This window comes from Dipodomys merriami, unplaced genomic scaffold (assembly GCF_024711535.1).
Source record: "Dipodomys merriami isolate MVZ:Mamm:240054 unplaced genomic scaffold, mDipMer1.0.p SCAF_32, whole genome shotgun sequence".
Classification (NCBI taxonomy): Eukaryota; Metazoa; Chordata; class Mammalia; order Rodentia; family Heteromyidae; genus Dipodomys; species Dipodomys merriami.
In genome coordinates this window covers 9,987,746-10,007,255 of record NW_027204715.1, presented here as the reverse complement: position 1 = coordinate 10,007,255, position 19,510 = coordinate 9,987,746, and the positions used below count along the sequence as shown (strand labels likewise).

The following is a 19,510-nucleotide window of genomic DNA, read 5'->3' as shown; positions in this document are numbered from 1 at the left end:
CATGCAAGGCAAGCGCTCTACCAGAGCCACCTTCCCAGCCCCTCATTTATTTTTATGTACCTTTTTTATTGTAAAAATGCTGTACAGAGGGTTTACAGTTACATGAGCAACGTAATGAGTACATTTCTTATTAAGCATTGTTGTCTCCTCCTTTGTTTTCCCCCAACTACCTCCACAACTACCCCCCCACCTGCTGAAGTTGTAAAGTTCATTTTCAACATAGTGTTTTGTACATCTCATTGTTACAATGGGTCAACCTGTATCCTTATTTAAGCATTTTATTTTTTTCCTTTCCCCTCCCTGAATTAGAGAAGAGTATATACAAGATGCAGGGCACCGACAGCAAATACAGTGAAAACAGGGGTTATACTGTGGGGAGGAACACACAAAGCAAAGTACATTATAAATAAGTTAGAAACAATAGCAAGAAAGAAAAAAAGACATTTGTGTCCCAATCTTGGGGTTCATTTCGCTTAACATCCTCTTATATGCTCATATGTACATAGCTTTTGGCTTTTACTGCTTGTCCTACACATGTACTAGTTATTGCAAGTAAGGGTAACCATGACCTATGTTTTTGGGGGCCTGGTTTACTTCACCTAATATAATTTTTCCAAGTCTTTCCATTTGCTAACAAATGGGGCAATGTCATTCTTTCTGATGGAGGCATAGAATTCATATATATATCTATATCTATCTATCTATCTATCTATCTATCTATCTATCTATCTACATATATATATATCACATTTTCTTGATCCATTCATCTACTGAAGGGCATCTGGATTGTTTCCATATCTTAGCTATGGTAAATAATGCTGCAATAAACATAGTTGTGCTGGTAGCTTTAGTATGGTCGTGTTTGTGATCATTTGGGTAAATGCCTAAAAGTGGGATTGCTCAGTCATAGGGGAGCTCTATGTGGAGTCTGTAATCCTTTATTTATCTGCAGTATATTTTCATGCAATGAGTCAAATAAGATCTAGCCTTACTATATTTTTCTAAACTGCTGACCAGTGGTCCTAAAATATGTATTCCATCATTTGTCTTTTCTTAGATTTATTTGCAGTTTTATTATTTCAATAGACTAATTTCACTTGCAATTTGAGTTTATTTCCTTCTTGATTTATACATTTACATGTATATGTGAATTCTTTTAAAAATCTTCAGTTATAAATAACACATTTATTAGTGTGGTAATTTTACTAATATCTCCATTTCTCAATAGTCCGGAAGAGTCACTGTATCAGGACATCTTTTTATTTTATTTATCACTTCTGACCTTATGGTTAGTACTTCATGGACAATTCTTGTGTGCCAGTCAGCACATGAATATGTGGTCGTACAGTATTTCCACCTGAGTAGCTACTAGGATACTATGAGATGAGTTGGTAAAGCTCAGAAGTTTCACATAACATTTGACTGGGTTCTGGTTTTCTTTGTTATCCGACCCTGGGATCAAATTCAGATTCTTTTGCTTCTGGAAGCAGACATCTTCATGAGATATCAAGAAGCTCATGTGTCCAGGACTCACTGCTTATAGCACATGAGAATCATCTTTAGCAACTTAGCTTGTCTTGCCAGTAGTCTTCTGGTTCTTTTAGGCTTTTATCCTAGTTCATGCATTCAATGATAGAGTTAGTAGTTACTGATCTGGACCTTAGCCTGAAATAGCATTCCTGGTTGGTTGGTGCTCTTGGGGAAAAAAAATAAGAAGAATGATTGCCAGGGGAATCTGCTTTTATTCTGGGATCAAACTGAAGTAGACTGGAACTATTTGATTGCAAAATCCAGAGTGAAAATCAGACTCCTGGGATCATGTTTGATTGCCTGGGGAAAAATATTTCTTTTAAGAGACAACAAATCTCAGTTATCTGCAATAAGTTGTCCAGCTGGAGCTGGAGCTGGGACAAGACCAGCCTGGTGAAAGGAAGAGCTCCAGAGAGGGGATACAAGCTAGTTACCAGCTAGTGGTTGTTTGAATTGGGTCTCACATGCATTCCTAAGTTCATGATAAAAGATGAACTGGAAATAAGTTAATTTATAAATAATAAAGTTAATTTATAAACATAAACACTTCATAATATTATTTGTATGTATAAATAATCTGTTATGTATAAAAATTCATAAGCTAACTTAAAAATATGTTAATTTATGAAATTTCAATATGAACTTGAAATGTTAAGTTATAAAGTTAACTTGTAAATATTACATAATAAGAAGTACTAGAGGAGGAGTCATGACTCAACCGATAGAGCCTGGCCAGCAGTAGGCCCTGAATTCAAACTTTTAGATCCTACTATGACAAAAGAAAAAAGAAAAATGCATAAAACAAGCCAGAATTGCTAATAAATCTGCCAAACGGGGTACTCAGTAGTCTTCAAGGTAAACTGAATCCATCAAGTGAATGAGCCTTCAGTGTGGTTTTTGAAGGAATCTACAGATACAAAGACCATTCAAGTGTGGCCTTGAAGCACAGGAAGCAAGTGGTGGGCAATGAGCATCTGCCCTGGGAACTGGAACTATTTGGCCTTGTCTAGTGGTTGGCATAAGTCTAAATCCAGGAGCTGGGTATGCCTCTGCTGGCTGGCCTTGTCAGTTCCCAGTGGACCACCATGGATCTCCCTCTAACACATTCCCTGTCTCCTTCTCACCTGGCGATCGTACCCTGCCCCTATGTCCATCGGGAAATAGAATCTACTTATCTGCCCCCTGTATCTAGATAGGCTTGTGACTTGGTATTGGCAAACACTTGGGATCTACCAAAAATAAAAAACAGAAACAACAGACTTGTAGAGATCTGGAGAATCAAGAGGCCATCAAGAGTCTTGGTGAGGAACTCCTTTGTGCTGTGAAGAAGGCTGCCTTGTCATACTTGCGCATGGGAGAGAAAGAGGAGCTCTGCTTTCTTCATCTCTTTACAAGTAATCCTCATCACTCAGATGATATCAGCTAAGCATAATCACCAAAGGCACAGTCTGTGAATACCAGAGGACTACAGCTGTAATGCATGAATTGGAGGAGACAGCCATATTCAGTCTTTAGCGACCAATAAATGCTCACAAATGGCCTCTAAAGTTAATTCCTAAAAGCCAATGAACTTTAAGGTTAATTCCAAATGCCAGTGACCTCTAAAATTATGTCCAAACAGCCAATGCTGCTTCTACTTAGTCAATGGAATGAGCTACTCTGAACCCTCCTCTGCTAGATTGCTATGACTAGAGGACCATGTTGTAAGGAAGCTCCAAGGAGCCCACATAGACAGATTGGAGACCCCATGGGGAGCCCTCCTTTCTAGGATTCTGATTCTCCAGATCAAGCGTTTCACATGAGCCAACTCCACTGGCCTTAGAGTCAAGACCTTCGACATTCCTAACCCGCACAAACCAGAACACTACAAAACCATGTATAACTCTGGACATTAAGTTTCAAGTTGGCTTCTTATGCAGCCACAGTGACTGGACTATACAATGACAAATTCATAAAAGACCAGAGTTGCCTTATTTTGAAATAGTCACACTCACTCTTTTCTAAAGCAATTTTGTTTAGTTCAGAGAGGTAACAGTGACTTAGAACATCCATGGTTTCCCTTCGGACACATGCTGTTTTTCTGAATAAACAATTATGAGATGCATTATAAAATTGCATCCTAACGGGCACATTATGATAAGCAGTGCCCTATGAACTGATCCTCCTTCTCTCCAGGATGCCAGCTAGTCAGAGTCCAACAGTGATCTATTCAAATTCATCTCCAGAGCTTTACTTCCCACATGCTTATAGCCAAACTGCCAGGGAGAGCAAGTTAGGATTTCCATGTAGTGGCATATTCATCACAAAGGATAATACCACTTCCTGCGAGTGGCATGAAAGCCAAGGACAATCCCCACTGCCCCTTCCCCAATGTAACCTCCCCTGTGTAGTGAGGGCCCTGTGGGTCTAAAAGCATCACAACCAAAAAATCTGAAATGAGGAGGATGTCCAAGAATACAACACTGTTAAATCCCACCAAAATAACACATTAACGTCCACCAAAAGGCAATGCATTTGGGACAGCTATGTATCCACATGTATGTATTGATGACACATTGAGACTCCATTGAAGTGGTAAATGACAGGCACAGCAGAATCATTTATTTTCATTAAGATGTTCCATACCAAGGATGACAAAGCCATGTACAAACATTCTGCTGATCCAAAACCATTCCATCTCAAGTGAATTGAACCAACCTAAATCTTAGTTCTTTTTAGGAGGGTAATGGGTAGGAACTAAAGGAGTTTAACAAGAGTACACCTACTTTTGCTTAAATGGGAGCAGAATTCTATCAATTTTCCTTTTAAGCATACCGTGATGATGTTTCTTCTTGTATAAATTGGATGTCTTGTAGAATCCTCAGCGGCCTAAACAACTCATGCTGAAAATACTGGAAAAGGTAGATACTTCATGTTCTTGAGATGCCCAGAACTTCATCAGAAGTGTTGCTTAGGCTGGTTTGCTTAGTCTTTGCCTCTTAAGAACACTGGACTTACACTAAAGATCTCAGAAGGCTGACCAGTTAAGACCTACCAATGACCATCTGATATTCTATGTCATGCTAGGAATAACATTGTTTTTCATTGAGATAAAGTCTCCCCCTCTGGGAACTACACCTTAATTATTGCTGTAAAGGGTTTTATTTCCCCCCTAACCCACTGTGTTTCATCCATCAGTTATTTCAGAACATGATCCCACCTCTTGTTCCCTATGTCTCTCTTTTATATAAGATATTTTTGGCAGGAAGTTCCAGAAATTTCTCTATTCTCACAAGAATATCTCTAGGCACTTCCCCAGTATAATAAAGACGCGTTTTATGTCATGGGTGATGGCCAGTTAATGTCGATGTTTCGCTGGACGAAGTACAGCATTATCAGCCAAGGGAAACACCTGCACAGCTCTGTGTTCCTGCATTACATCCATGATCGCACATCCCACAAACAAAGAATGGGAACCTAAAGAACAAAAACCACAGGTGCCGAGGGGAAAAGAGCTCCACATAAATCTATAATGCATAACCATCTTTTCAAAACAAACACAATTGCAAAGGTAGAAATCTAGCTAGGAAGCATGGACACTATAGCCAATAACCTATATATTTATATAATATATATATATATATATATCCTTACCATGTATTTGATCATGTAGGCACTGTATTTTATAATATTTGTAAAACTATTTCTATAATGACCATGGATGAAAGCACAAAGGCAGAGCTCCTTGGAAACACAGGAGTGGCAGACAAATGCAGACTGAAGTCAGCCGGACCTTCTGGCTTCTATATTCTGAGCAACTTCAGAGCACAGATTTAACCAAAGTGTTTCTTTAAACCTGGAGGTCTCTAACCTAATATATCCTTAGGACTATATGTAAACACACACATACGTTTTATATATTAATAGTAGTATTTCATTAGAGGAATCAAGACCAAAACAAAAACAACTAAAACCGACTTTGATTTCCTTGGCAATGGCCATGCCCTGGGAACACATCCCGACACAAGTCTTCCTGAAAGGAAGATACAGTGCAGCCAGCTGCATGGAGAACCAATTACTCTCTGTCACAATATTATCTGACTTTCCCTCCAAGACAACCGATGCCCACAGGAAACTCACACTCGTGGAGGAAGAATATAAATGCCTGCATGACATTGAGATGATGGAAGCCAGACCCTGAAGAACCCACATGCAGCCTTGCAATAATAAATGCCACATGGATGACATCGCCAGAGACCATGTACAGCCCGAGGGTCTGAGGATGGGAAGAGGATAGTTACCGGATTATAAAGAATGAGCGATCCAGCCACGCTTGTCAGACGGTGTTTCATGGTAGGCAGATTAAAATGGAGCAAGGCTCTGAGGAGGTTCTGTCATCCAGGCTGCTTCTCAAAACACTGTACATGAACTCTCAGGCCTTGGGAGACTTTATCAAAGTCCTTTGTAAAACCTCCATGGCTAAAGAACTGATCCTGCTTGCTGAACTCCCTTTCTACTTTTGAAATATTTTAATGCTGGCTATATTCCTATCGCTGATAGAGAATCCTCAGGATGTAGAGACGATCAGAAAAAGTCTTCTGCTGTAGGGAATGGGAAAGACAGATGCACAGAAAAGGTTGTACTGTAACAAGATCTACAAATACTTGCTAATGGTAATTCAAACTGATGACCCAAACCCCAGCCAACTACTTCATATAAACCTCGAGTTCTATCCAGTGATCAAGGGTAAAGAAAGATACCTTACATGTCAGTTATCCCAGAACACCATTATGTTAAACAAAACCTTTATATCCATGGTTTCATTGCCCTGTGGTGAATTTTGCCACATGCTATAAAAATAATATTTCATATCATTTTATAACATGAAATGTATTTTATATCCTCACAAAGGCACAGCTTCTTGCTCACTTACAAAATCTAGCTCCCGAAATGTTATCATTCTACTATGAGACTTCAGCTGAAGACACTCAAATGTCATCACCTCTCATACTCCTTGAAAATGGTTCACCATAAACCCAGTTTGATGATAAAAGAGGACACACTATAAAGAATGGTAGCTTTAGCAACCATTAGTTTCGACATTGTTTAGAGAATCACTCCATTTCACCAGCTACCATTGAAAACTATAAATCACACACACACACACACACACACACACACACACACACACACACACACACACACACAGTGTGATCAATCAGGCAGTGGTGAATACATCGCTGTGAACCAGTAATGCCAGGTTCCAACTGTTCCACTCTGTTTACAGGCATTTTGTTAATCTTCATAAACCACAGTGCTTTGCTCCTTAGACCAGGGTGCAGTAAGATAGGCATGTTGTACTAAAACAAAAAAAGGAGTAAGTAGCTACATATTACACCATAGTTCCCAAAAGATATAAACAAGCACTCAATGCATTTCATTCTGCTGATGTTATGACATGCTAGCTTGAAAACAGTTGAAATCTACCCTATAAGAAAAAGCTACAGTTACCAGTTATGCTTCACAGAAAATAAAATGTCCTGCTGAGCAGTCTAAAAACCTAAGGACCAAGAAACAAAAACATTTTTTAAAGTAAAGGAATACTCTCATATTATCATGGGCTTAAAACATAAAGCCACCATAAAAGAAACATTTAGTCTAAAACAATATGGCCAACCACTTATGGCTCTCACACAGAAAGATTCATAGGGATATGCCTTCTGTGATCATTAAAAACATAAAAGATATTATGACTGAAAAGAACCAAGAAAACACATGCATTCATGTAATTTTCAATTCCCTGTTGGGCCTCACCCCACCATCGAGCTCTAGATTTGCTTCATATTTCAAGGGGAAGGCAGCACAAGCAAACACAATTGATAAAAGTAAATAAATAAGGGCATGAAGGAAGACAAGTTTATACAAAAACTCATTCCTATGTCAGAATAAGTTAGGGACATCGTTAGACTACTCCATAATTCAGGTTTAGAAAAAAATTGAGATATGACGTTTGAGGGGACGGTTTTGTTGTTGTTTGTTTGTTTGTCTAATCCAGGATTGTTCAATCAGAATCTTGGTTCAGAGAGAATCCACTTGGGGCTAGGGGTGGGGGACTGTCCTGCAAATACTTGGATGTTTGGCAGTTATGTCTAACTTCTACCCAGTGGAGGTCAGTAACAACTGCTCCTTTAATTCCCAGTTCTGACAATAAAAAGTGACTCCAGAGAGTGAAATGCCAGCCCTCTTGGAGGCAAACCTTCTCCAGTTGAAACCTTCTATTTTAATGCAATGATGATAAGGGAAATCATCATCCTTGAGAAGCAAAGGTCAGGCCATGTGGCCTTAGAAGCAAGCAATCTACTCAGCCTGAGACGTTCCTGTCAATCTGCTGTGTTCTCTGCTCAAGAGGCAGAGTGTGGGCCAGTAAAAATTGAGAAATGTAAATCAGTCTCTGGATAGCCCTGGACCAACACAGAATCTCCTTTATCTCCCTTGTACTTTTGAAAGATATTCAGCAGATGTGCTAGGGATACAAAATCCTGAGATGAAGGGGAACAGGCTAGAATATCCCTGGCTCTGGCCCACTTCCCTTTAGAAAGAGGATGGTCATGCAATGCATTAGTCCTGCATGTTACCCAAGGTATAAACCGTAAGAAGTGCTGCGTTCTGGGCTCCCCAAGCTGCAGTACTTGAGACCCTCAGCTTTCCTGTGTCTAGAGGCGCATATGAATCTCACGCTGCCTATCTGTAAGTCCCAAATCTTCACAAGTACAAGAGTTTCCTTTGAACTTGCACATGAATTGACTCTACTTCACTGGACTCAAACAAGTTGGTCTTTTTGTTTCATAGAGAGTACCTCAGATCTCTCCTCCTCAAAGTGATCTTCAAAGGAAATGCTCCCCTGCAGCTGATGTTGATAATTTGAACACAGATAATCAACAAAAGGCACTATGTAAGCCAAGCCTATTTAAGACATTAGCAAGTTTGCTAGAATCTTCTAGAAACTAGCAACAGGAAGAAAACCCTTTAAAAAAGTTTCCTGGAAGGAAAGAAAGAATAGGTTTCATTCTGTTTTAACAAGATACCAAATGTAAGAATAATATTCAATTCTATACATCATCCTTGTTGTATGTATGACTCCAAACTGCTTGTATGACTGTTTATAGCTGTTACCTCTTTTTGGGGGCAGGGGAGAGGGAAGAAATGGAGACCCATGTTTGCTGATCTTGATCTGCATTTGTGATCATGTGTACCAAGGACCAGGTGTTAAATGACCACCCTTCATGAGGTCCTTCCCCTTGTGGCCTAGAATGAACCAAGGCATGCTGACATTACTCATGAGTATTGGCTAGTGGAGACAGAGCATCAAGGGGGTGAACAGAGGACCCTATCACCGAAGAAACCTCGACAGAAGTCATTGCTTATACAAGACCATCTGTTTTACAGGAGAGACAAAGGTAATTCCAAGATGGGGTGGAGCCTTGCCTGGCAGGCCACAATACAATACAAGATTTCTCTTCAGCCAACAGCACTTTCACTAACACCCCTGTTGTACATACCTTCTTCTTCTACAACGTCAAAACTATCATTTTACTGTGATTCGAAACTTTATTAAAAAGAAAAAAAGATATTTTTCTGAGTGAGCCTGATTGTCTTGCTGGCGGGCTTAAGGAATCTCCAGAAAAGCGTTGTGCTGCAAGACCCCTTGATGCCCGCTCCTTCTGTCTCTCTATTTAAAGTCAATGGGAATGCATGGCCTTCAGCAAACATTGCGTCAGAGCTCAGAGCCACTCAATGCAACTGAGCAAACATTGATTGAGCTGCTGTATTGCTCACTGAGCCTTAGAATTAAAAATAAATAACATTGGAGCTATCTCCCTTCAAAGATTTCACAGTCTATTATGTAAGACAAACATCTGCTATAAACCCCAAAATGAAATGAGAGAGAGGTGTGCCCGGGCACTCTAGAGGAGAGAGTAAAGAAGGCGATTAACTTCACTTGATGAATCTGGGCTCTGGGAAGGCACTGTCAGGACCCAGAGAAAACAGATGCTGTGCCCTTCAGAGTCCTCCCTTATAAAGAAAACTCTATGCATAATGTGAATAAACTTAGGTTAATGAGAATCAAGAGTTGTCTCCTTTAAGGGTAGAAAGTAGTCATCAAATGTAAGGGGACAGTGAGTAATAGGTGGATGAGTGTAGGTAAGTTCACACTGCTTCCCAAGGTCATTTGAGAGAGGGTGGATTACAAGTGTCAGACTCCACACCTTCCTCCTACCCTATGTTTAAGTCACTTGCATATTATACCAGTCAGTGTTCAGCAATAGACAATTAACATGGCAGATGTTCTTTCTCTCCTCTTCAAAGCCCAGAGCTGGAGTCAATCATAGCCCCAGACTCCCTACTCTAGAGATATGTATTGCAATACTATTCATCAATGATGAAACAGGCCCACAGTTATAAACATGAGGTATGCATGTATGTATATATGTACAGATATATGGATACAATCTAGTGTACACAAATCAAACAAACAATGTTATCTTTTTGCACTTGTCTTATTCTTACTGTTAAGTTCTTTTTTATTTAACTCAGAAATCTGTATTTGTTTTTCTTTTCATTATCTTTAAGTAACTGTACAATGGGTTTTGATTCAACAAGTGTTGTTATTAAATTCTTTTTGTTTTGTTTTGTTTTGTGCCTGTCCTGGGCTTGTGCTCAGGGGCTGGGCACTGTCCCTGAGCTTTTTGTTGTTGTTGTTTTGCTCAAGGCTAAAACACAACCACTTGGACCTCAGTTCTACTTCTGGATTATTTTTTTTTTTGGTGCTTAATTAGAGATAAGAGTTTCATGAACTTTCCTGACTGGGCTGGCTTCAAACCTCAGTCTTCAGTTCTTAGCCTCCTATACCCTACTATTAATAAATTCTGACACTGTGGAAAAGAAAAGATTAAATGATCATGCCAAAATTACTAAAATAGACAACATTGAAAAATTTTGGGTGATTTTGGCCTGTTGGCTCAAGCCTGCATTTTAGAAACTTGGATGGTGGAGATTAGGGCAGCCTAATAAGAAGGAAGTCTGTGAGATCCCATCTCAATCAATGACCAGGAGCAGCAGTGTGCATCTGTTACATCGGCTGTGGGAGACACGCAATGCTAGGCACAAGGACATGCACCTGTCATCCCTCATGACATGGGAAACACAAGCAGAAGAATGTAAACACACGTTGGGCTTGGGCATAAAACAAGAGCCGATCGTGACGATAACTAAAGCAAAAAGGGTTTGGAAATATGGCTAAAGTGGCAGCACAGATGTCTAGCAATTGTGGTACCTTGAGTTCAATTCCCAGCACTGCTGTCCGCCACCCCCAGAAAAGGAAAACAAAATGTTTAGGTGGGGCTGTGTACCAGTGGCTCATGCTGAAATATTAGAGAATCCAAAGAGTCACAATGGGAGGGAGATCAGACAAAAAGTTCACTAAAGCCTGTCTCAATAGAAGGATCCAGGCTTGATAGCACACAGTTATAATTCAGACATGGGTCAAAGTATGGAGGTCTTGGCAGATTCCCTCCCAACGTTGTTTGCATTGTTGCTGGAATAACTTTTTTAAAAGAAAAGATGACCAAGGGAAGGCACTTAACAGGGCTTCTACTATGCTAAGTTGTGAGGCATTGTTTGGAAACAGAAAAAAAAATTAAAGGCCATAGATCTAAGTGGCCAAGTCAAAGTCTTGGTTAGTTTTTATGATTTCACGTCCATTTGGGGATTTGGATCTGCTTGTGGAAAACAGATGTTTGGCTGCTAAAACAAATGACATTTTAAAGTTTCATTTCATAAAAAATTACAGCACAGCTATAAACCAGAAGCTCAAAAGGAACCAGCTCACACAGTCGCAGTCAGATAAGGGGCCACTGGTGACCCCAGTGTAAGCAAACTCGTATGCATGGAGAGGCAGGAAATGGCTGGGGGGAGCTGTTTTTGCAAGTTGGCATAAACTTAAGGGAAGTGGTGCAGATGGTGATCTTGAACAGAACTTACAGCCACTGCACTGCCTTGCTCTGGACCAGCATGGTATATTCAGTACAGAGCATCATTTCAATGACCAAAAGAAGCAAAGGGCAAAAGGCTTTCAGTAAGAGTCACCAAGACTTTTGGTCAGTCATGGAGCCTGAACTCTGGACCTGGGAGCTGTCCCTCAGCTCTTCAGCTCAAGGCAAGTACTCTACCACTTGAACCACAGCGCCACTTCTGGTTTTCTGGTGGTTAACTGGAGAGAAAAGTCTCATGTACTTTCCTCCCGGGCTGGCTCTGAACCTCCATCCTCAGATCTCTGTCTCCTGAGCAGCTAGGCATGAGCTAGTGGTACCCGGCTCACCTGGACTTTTGACAAACCTTGACTACATACAGAGCTGAAGGCAGAACACATCTTCTAAATATTAATTTGATTCAACTCATACAGTTCTGATGTGAAACAGCAGAAAGGAGAGGCAACACATTCAAAATGCTTTAGTATGCTATTCTGTAGTGTGGAAGAAGAAAAAACGATTCTTTTTATTAGCATTAAAATTTGTGAATAAAGTAGAAAATCTAGAAGAATGACTGTCACTCGTTATCTATAAAGTTCTAGAAGTCAATGGAATGGAAGTGGGGGAGTATTGGACTCAATCTTTTCATTTGACAGACCAGAAAACAGAAGCCAGGAGCATTCGGATGCTTGCCCAAATACAAATGAAATACATCTAAAAATGTCCCTGAGTCTGCAGGAAAAAAATGTCCCCAAAGTGGTGCTGATGGACTGTTAATGTAGTTGAAATGAAGTGTGTTGGTGTTCTTCCAGTGCAAGGGGCTTGTGTTTCAAGTGTACCAAAGTCACATGAGCCAGGTCAGCATTTAGTGCTCATTCCTTTGATAAAAGGGTTTCTTCTCCCAGAGCCTCTGCTAGAAGGACCCTGTGTAATTCACTATTGAATTATGGGAGGGTGGGTGGGGGTGGAATGGCTCAGCAAGAAACTTTCCGTCTTCCTACATGGGAAACTCTTTCAAAGATGATCTGCAAGTTCCTAGGCAAAAAGAAAGACACCATATACAATCAAGAAAGGCAGGAAATACAATATTTGACCTCCAATTTCATACCCCCATGCTAAGCAAGACCACATGAATCCCTTTCAGTAACTATAGAAAAGTCATTTGATTTTTCAAATGCCTGTAATACTCATTTATAATGAAATAAAAACTCCTTGAAAAAGCTGATTCTTTGCATCAAATATGTGATTTGTGCAGCCAGAACTAGCGTCTAGATTCCCAAATTCATGTGTCCATTTTGAAATACTGTATTTGTAAACTGCTTTGTTAAGTGGCAACTCTATTGTACAACTAAAGATAATTTGTAAAAGTACACACACGGTCCTTCCTCTCCAGTGTTTACCGTGAGTCATACCCATGCCATGCAACCACACCAGCTCTGAGCAGTGCTGCTGTAGTCACTCTAGTTGGCAAAGGAAATTAAAATAAATACTTTACAGACATCCTTGGGAGAACTGACTAGATTCTTGTTTGGTATTCCTAAGTCATTTGCCTAAACAAACAAGAGAAGCCAGGTCACCTTGGCCGGTCCAGCTTAGTGTAGTGGTTGTACAGTTTTACTAGTTATGCTACAATAAAGATGGAACTGGAGCCCAGATCCTAGGAGTGCCCAGTCTTATTAACAGCCAGGTTCTCCGGCACCAAAATAATGAGCTTGGACCCCATGCTTTTGTATAAATCTGAATAGTGTCTATATTCCAAAGCATTTCATTCCACTGCTCTTTAATTTTTTTATTCACATAAATTATACAAAGGGGTTTCACTGTGATATTTACATTTACACATATAATGTGTTTTGATCAAACTGGTTACATCTCTAATCACTCTTTCTTAACTCCCTCCCCATCCCCTCTCTTGTGTCCTGTTTTTCCTGGATTCTATTCTGCTATTTCAATACACAGGTATAGTGTGTGTGATTGTAATATATCTCCTTCTGTCATGCTTTTTCCCCTCTTCCCCCATGTAAACATTTTTGTTGTTTTTTTAAAAAAAAAGAACATACAATCATTACTGAAGCTCTGGATATCAGTGTTGCACATCTTTAGTACCAGATCTAAACAAGAAGGACCCAAAATCTCTTGATGTTCTTCATGTATTTCAGCCATAATGTGCATTGTATTCACACATACACCACTGGATGAATTGACTTTTGTAGATTTCGTGTCAGAAACATTTGTGAAAGTCATTTGTCTTCAGGGATACTGGACCATATTCAGACTAAGAGAAGTGATGAGGAAAGTAATATTGTTGCTTACAAAGCAGCTAACTTAAATGATGAATAAGACTTTTTTTTTTACTTTATTCAATTTCATGCTGTTTGGGAACTCTTAAATTTTCCTTTTTGTTTCTTGCTACAGATGATCTAGATAGTATATCTACTTATTTATTCAGTGCATCTAATGCATACTGGAATTCACATTCACTCTCCTCTTTGAGAAAGCCTAGAGCCAGGGTTCACTGAATACATATTTGTACACACACACACACACACACACACACACACACACACACACACACACACACAGATGCTTCCTACCCCCTAGACTAGGGTGAGAATTACTTTTAAAAATTACAAGCACGTACATGGTCTCCCTGATAAGTGGATGCTAAATCCAAAATGTTAGGTGATAAAACAAAATTACAGGACTTAAGAAACAAAGAACTCCCACTCATCTGGTCGAACCACTACTAAATATCCCCATGCTGCTGATCACATGTATGGTGTATATGTGTACACCGTTACAGACTGTGATAGACAATTTGCTCCAGGAAAGTTAGAATGAACTTGGACTTTAAATGAGCATCATTATTCCACAATACTATGAAATTTGGGAAATTATGTAATCACTTAATCACAATTTAAAAAAAAGAACCTCGGGGAAGGTAGGGAGGGAAGGGATGGTGGGGGAAAACAATGGAGGGGTAACAATGCTCAGTAGGAAGTGTACTCATTACCTTGCTCATGTAAATGTAACCCTCTGTATAGTATCTTTACAATAAAAATTTAAAAAAAAGTTACAAAAACAATTTAAGAATGTCTATATTAAAATGACAAAAATAAAAGTTCTGTTACTCTGTATTCATATGACAACAATGCCCATTGTGATTGTTTTATAATAGAGGAGGAAAGGAAATCTTGTAATAATACTCCATGTACCTTTGATAGCAAGAATACTTTATCCTGACTTTTTTTTTAAGAAAAAGTTAGCAGTTAACTAAATGTTTCCACATATCCCAAAAAGACTGTGACTACAGGGAAAGCACTTCCAATTCATCTGTTGAATGTGCTGACCAGGAAGAAGAATTTCCAATGAATGCATCTAAAAGTGCTATGAATTTATTTCAAAAGCAGAGATTGGTCATCTCCAACCATGAGGGGACACTGACACGGAGAGGCTGGAGGCAGATAAGCACTGATTTTTACCCAAATATTTAAAGCAAATACACAAATCAGGGCTTGACATATTTCAGCAGTATTATTCAGTATAATTCAGCAGTATTTAGCCCAAGGATTTCATTTCTGAAGCATCAAGCCTTCCCAAGCCCAAATAATTCCCCAAGTACCTTAGATTCATTTTCCACAAGCAGGAGTGGATCGGTTTTAAAGTCCAGCATTCTGCTTGCCAAAACATCAGCCCAGTAGAAATGTTCAAAGACACAAGTTCAAATGGAGAGTTTAGGTCTTCAGGCAAGCTTCAAGAGCCAGGAGCATAGGAAAAAGGAGAAAGGCCTCCTCTAAGAGTGCTTCCATGAAGATGGTTTCAAACAGGAGAGTGTGAAATACTTGCAGTAAACAGAACTGACTTGCAGAATTCCTTTATTAGAGACTTCAGCAATTCTAGTTCTTGCAGCCAGCACAAACTCAGCAAATGCCAGAAAGCATACTCTAAAAAGTAATTTAGCAGAAAAAAATAAACCCAGTTCCACTCTCCATATAAGACTGATGCATAAACAGTAAAGCCCAATTAGTAGGATGAAGTAGATACAGAGCATTAGTGTCTGTTATGTTTGTTTCAATCATGATGTTCCACATGTTCAAGAAAATGCCAGCCCAACTCTGTACCAAGAACGAGGCTGACTATTCAAAGAAGAGAAAATCATTATCACTGTAAAACATTTGGCATTTTCCAGAAAACCCAACAATTCATCCTCTCAAACATCCTTCTGTATCTTTGCAGCAAAAACACACCCAAATATCATTCATAGGGCCACAAAAGCAACCAAGTATCCAACAAAAAGATAAATCACTTGTTCTGTATTCTCTAACTTTACTCTTTTTAATGTCTGAAACCATTCTTGTATCCCAGGTTGCCTAAAAACCATTAATGCTTACTTTCTCCATAATAATTTGTAACATCTAACATATGAATAGAAGGAGAATTTATTTTATGTAATATCTGTGTCTCCACCTGAAAATTAAGATCCACTGGGACAAGGACTTTTATCTTTATTCTTTGTTCTGTCTATCCATAGAGTCTAGAAGCATGTGTGGAACATAGAAAGGATGCATTACATATATAAGGAAAGAAGGAAGGGAAGAAGGAAAAATGGAAGAAAAGAAAGAAAGAAGGGATGGAGGGAGGGAGAGAAAGGAGAGAAGGAAAAAAGGAGAGAGTAAAGAAGGGAGAGAAGAAGCAGAGAAAGAGAGGAAAAGGAGGAAAATCTGTCCTTATTCTAGTCTTCTATAAGACTATAGAATGGTCTTGTAGGATTTTGGATCACTTTTAGAGAATAATTCTTAGACTAGGACATGTAAGTGGTCTCTGACATCATTTCTTCCCTTACAAAGTGAAGGCATTTAAAAAGTCCCTGGGCAGGTGCTTTTAAATTAAATACATGCATACATACCACATGTTTATGCACACATGTTCATGTATTCCTATATTCTCTATTACGTTGGAAAGTCCCATTGTCAGCTCCACAGCTCCTTAGTACTCAAATGTTTATGGTATCTATACAAGAGGTACAGACCTTACACAATCTCACTCTGTGCTGTGCTGCATACTATTTGGTTGAAAGGTTTCTAGTAGCTTCAACACATATGTTTCTTCTCAATTTCAGGAAAAAATCTTTCCTACCTTCCTGATTTGGTTTGATTCTATATTCCTATGCATTCTCTTCTCAAAATACACCTTGCTTTTTACATAGTATATGAACAAACACTTTCTATTAATGATGGAAATACCTCTCACCAATTGTGTACCCCCTCTGTGCCAAGCATTGTTCTGAGTTTGATACCTGCATTATTGGATTCCGTAATAATCTGCAGAGTGAGGTACTTGTGAATATCTGATGTCCTGTGCATGGAACACCCAAGAGTTCCTTCCAACATCCCAGTTCAGAGCGCATGCTCCAAATCGCTGGTAAACATGCCAAGAATTCTGGGTGCTTTCGTATGCACAGCAAAACTTGATTTATGTCTGAGACTCTACAGACTCAAAAGTCCGCCTCAAGTTAAGAGAGGGGAAAACAGTTTCCTATAGAAGAAATCTGACTTGGACATTATTCAATGTGGGTTTATTCTCAAATACCCAGGGAACACACAGATGGCCTCACCTACAAGTAGGTGTCGTGGCTGAGCTCTTGATGAGCAGCTCCAGCTTAGTCAGGAGCTTAGGGTTATTTTTGGAACCCAGAGGCAGAGAACAGGCTATTTCCATGTTAACTCCCTGGGGCACAGTGAGCTGGGCATGCAGATCCACATGTGCCACTTACAGTCACACCCAACTTGGCACCTGTGTGATTCCCTTGGCCAGCTTCCCTTGGCCTGACAGCAATAAATAACAGAATCTGGACCCTGTATTCTCAGGTTTGAAAGAGAAATTGGATTCCAGTGATGCAGAAAGGGAAGTAAAGCTTCATTCTTCTAGAAAGCCAAAGGAAAAAACATCAGCCCAACTCCCTCTGGCTCCAAGAGTGAACAGCTGAGCCCCTGAGACCCAAAATGCTACTGCTCACTGCAAATAGAGCCACTGTGGGGTGGTTTGTAAAAAAAAAGATTTTTAGTAAATATGCATAACACAATTACTTGCCATATTGAACCATCCAGTACCATTAATTACATGTATAGTATAACCATATCACCATCATTACCACTTATTTCCAAACTCTGTCATCATTCCAAACAGAAGCTCTCAACTTAATAGACTAGTAACTCCCATCTCCCCCTTCACTGGTCCCTTGGTAACCTTTAATCTTCCTGTCTCTATGAAATTCCTTGATCTATGCAGTTAGATAGATGCCTATTGTATATATCTCATATAATTCATAAAGTATGTATTCTTTGGTGTCACCCAATGTCAGAGGTAGGGGCTAGTGTCTTGACCACACAGTGAGCTACCAGCACTGTACATGAAGGTCAGGGTTCTCTATAACGCCTGTGTCTCCCAAAAGACATTTCACCTCCAGGGTGCAAGGCTTACTCTACTAGGCTGAAAAACAGTCTTTATTCATCTACATCTATAGCATTCAGCCAACTCACTTTGGACCCAACTTGTCTCTAAGGTACATATAAAGCAACAACTATACAGATGGTCCATGACATACAGTAGTTGGATTTAGCATTTTCCGGCTGGGTTTATGATTGTGTGAAGACAATACACATTCAACAGGGCTCCAGTGACTCACACTATAATCCTAGCTCCTCGGGCTGAGATGGGAAGAAGTCAGCCTGGGTGGGACAGTCCACAAAATTCTCATTTCATTTAACCAGTAAGAAGCCAGAAGTGGACCTATGGCTCAAGTGATAGAGTGCCAGCCTTGACGAAAAATAGATAAAGGATAGCACCCAGGCCCTAGGTTCAAGCCCCACTACAGTAAAGACTCTTAGTCAAATTTTGATCTCTCTGAGTCTAGTAAAATACCAAAAAATGCCTTCTCTTGATGAGAGGTAATCAGTGAGCCACAGCTCCATTAGCCCTGAGCTCTCAAGGCGGAACAAACAGTCTATATACAGTATAGTATGTTGCAGGAGGCTACTTGGCACATGATGCACACTAAATACAATGCTTATAGCTTACACTAGATTAGTGGATTTAATCCCACTACAAGTCAAGAAGCATCCTGAAAGTAAACTAAGGTTCTCTTGTTTTTATTAAATGGTGTAGTTTCCATCATTGTAAAATCTTCATGAAATTTACTCATTTTACTTTTAAAGTAAAACACAACTCACAACTCACTCCACGTAATTATGCAAAATTCTGAATTGAATTACATAAGTTGCCATGATACGTTTTGGAGATCTTGGTTAAATATTTATTAGTTTGAAATACATTCCACAGGACTTGGAAATTAGGTCAATAAAGTCTAAATAAATAAAAGGTCCTACACATGAATAACAGATCATTATTTTTCAGTTAAATTAATATCTGCTTTTTCGTTACCCATCATGCTTAATCATTGTTACTTGCTTTAAAATATTATTTAAGTTCAAGCTCTAAATAGGCAAGGTATTGGCTATTCTCTGGCACCATAGTAATTAGTATTATGAGTGGTGCTGAGAGTTTGTTAATATCAAAGTAGGCACCTGATATCAAAATGCCTGGCAAGAAGTTCTTCAACAAGTAGAAGAACCTTATTCCTTTATTGAAAGTGAGCTACACTGTTTTGTGTCTTTAAATTCCTCCAGAGCCAGGTGCTGGTGGCTCATGCCTGTAATCCTAGCTACTGAGGAGGCTGAGATCTGAGGATCACGGTTCAAAGCCAGCCTGGGCAGAAAAGTGAGACTCTTATCTCCAATAAACAACTAGAAAACCGGAAGTGGTGCTGTGACTCAAGTGGTAGAACGCTTGCCTTGAGCTGAAGAGCGCAGGGACAGCACCCAAGCCAAGAGTTGAAGCTCCATGACACACACACACACACACACACACACACACACACACACACACAAACACACACACACACACACACACACACA

At 39.6% G+C, this 19,510-nt stretch overlaps 1 protein-coding gene across 2 annotated transcripts in view; it reads right to left on the bottom strand.

The window, feature by feature from the left end:
* Positions 1-19,510, bottom strand: part of Fbxl7 (F-box and leucine rich repeat protein 7) — a 351,598-nt gene that overhangs the window by 284,007 nt on the left and 48,081 nt on the right. Inside the window, exon 1 of one of the 2 annotated variants that reach the window (XM_070042077.1) lies at positions 15,160-15,225. The exons of the other annotated variant lie outside the window; for it this stretch is intronic. The gene's annotated coding sequence lies outside the window, so the exon portion shown is untranslated. Of the gene's footprint in view, positions 1-15,159; positions 15,226-19,510 lie in introns of those variants that run through there. 2 annotated transcript variants of the gene reach the window in all.